We start from the raw sequence: 2,198 nt of genomic DNA, 5'->3' as shown, positions 1-2,198 counted from the left end.
TCACCGGCCCTCCTGATCAGTTTGTTAAGTCTGTTGTTGTCTGCGATCTGCATTATGTGTCAGTGATGGTCTAAGTGGTTTTAGTACGTTTTTTTTATTGGTCCATCACTCGTTCAGTGATCACATAATGTCTTTGTATGTGTTTGAAGGATCACACGACAGAATCAGAATCAGAGACATTACATGTTTAAGTCAATTTACTCTAAATCAGGCTCTCCAACAGTATTCAGGCCTAGCACCCCTTATCTTATAGACAGACAGAGCAGGGGCCCCTACTACATATATTGTATAAAAACGTTACATATTAAAGCTGCAGTAGGTAAGTTTTATAAAAATATTTGCTGAAACTTTCTCTCAACTCAAGCCACCCACCCATCTATCTTTCTTGGCTCTGATTGGTACATGGTACATTGCTACATACATGTGTATCTTTGCTAATAATAGTGTACTGGATTCATGCTGATGTGTATTTTCAGACATATTTCAACTTCTGAAAAATAAAAGCTTTCAAAATATTATCAAACAATAATTTGGTGGCCTCGTCTGCAGTAACTCTGAGGACCCCCTAGGGGTCACAGACTGCTGTTGAACAACCAGACTGAATCGTGCTTGAAGTAAAAAACAAAACAAAAAACATTCAAAATATTAAAACTGTGCATGCACCATTAAAGGGGTATCCCAGAGAATCAGTATAGGATTTCAAGCTTTTTTACAGATTAAAAAATAAGACAATGGAAACAGCAGAGGCTGAGACAATTGAGATAATTTTCACTCAATAAAACCAAAATCTTGCGCTAAAAAAAGAACCTTGAAGCCCCCAGTGCTCATCCACTGAGAATTGCCTTTACAGTGAAGTAGGAGACATCTTGTAATCTTGGAAAACTTTAGAAATGAACAACATTTGCATATTCAGATATTCTGGAAGTTTTAATGAGGTAGAAGGAGGAGATGACTTTTTAAAGATTTGAATGTGAAAATGATACTTTATTTTGTGTAAAAACACAATATATATATATAAATATATAAAATATTTGTATATTAAGACATGTCTGGGTCTTTAAGAAAATGTAAGAAAAGCAGTTGGAAAATTTCAAATAGAAGGGCTAATGAAATGAAGTCTGACCTGACTAAAATCCCTAGGAATTATTCAGCGGAAATATCTCTATACCAAAGTTTGTTCCCCAGATGCTGAGACTTGTTCTGGTGAGACAGGTGAAGACTTGATAGGAAAGGGAGGACAAAGAGAGGGGGGATGACATGCAGCAAAGGTTTTTAGGTTGGAATCAAACCCAGGCTAGTGCTGTAGGACTTACATGGGATGCATGCTCTACCAGGTGAACCATCATTTTGAGAACCTGTGTCAAAACCCTTTCACAACTCAATTATGTTCCAAATACCTATACCTTTTTCCCATTTTTGGATTAGCCGGGAGCCGGTGGAGTCAGGACTGCCAAGATGGCTCTTCAGAGACCTATGGGGGTGTCACAGAGACTACGTCCATTTTTTATTATACAGCCAGTGATAGACATTCAATAAGATCATTTTGAGCATTCAGGTGGAGTTGGATGACTATAATTATAGATCTAGACATCCAAGAAACTGTCCATTGGAATGGCTTACATGTTGCATGTACCAAAATTAATTTGTTAATAAAAGTTTCACAAAGCAAATCTGCAAGGGATAATGTTGTATTCCAGTTTTGGAATACCATACAATATATGTCCATGTTAATCTGGCCAGGACACATATATCCTTAAGCTCTGCTACTGAGCAGGACAGTGTTGTTTCACTTACAAAATACACTGTTTCTCATAACAATCTTTGTTTGAAATTTAGCACCCTCCGCCCCTCACTCTCAACTTCTGCTGCTGTCACCCTCATCCACGCTTTCACCACATCCAGAATTTACTATTGCAACAGCATCTTATATGGTAGATTTTCCAAAGTTCTTAATAAACTTCAGCATATCCAGAACTCTGCAGCTCGCCTGCTCACCCATACCAGTCATCACCCCTGTCCTATAGAACCTTCACTGGCTCCCTGCCCAACAACGGATCCAATTTATAGTCCTTCTCCTCACTCACAAACCCCTTCACAACCGGGCCCCCTCCTACCTCTTCTTATGCCAACCACTGTCTCCACCACTGAGAACCAAGCATCTTACCGGGAGATAGAGCCTTCTCCATTGCTGCCCCCTC

Source organism: Morone saxatilis, unplaced genomic scaffold (genome assembly GCF_004916995.1).
Source record: "Morone saxatilis isolate NCDOM2014 unplaced genomic scaffold, NCSU_SB_2.0 Contig21, whole genome shotgun sequence".
In the NCBI taxonomy this organism is placed as follows: domain Eukaryota; kingdom Metazoa; phylum Chordata; class Actinopteri; family Moronidae; genus Morone; species Morone saxatilis.
This window is presented reverse-complemented; position numbering follows the sequence as displayed.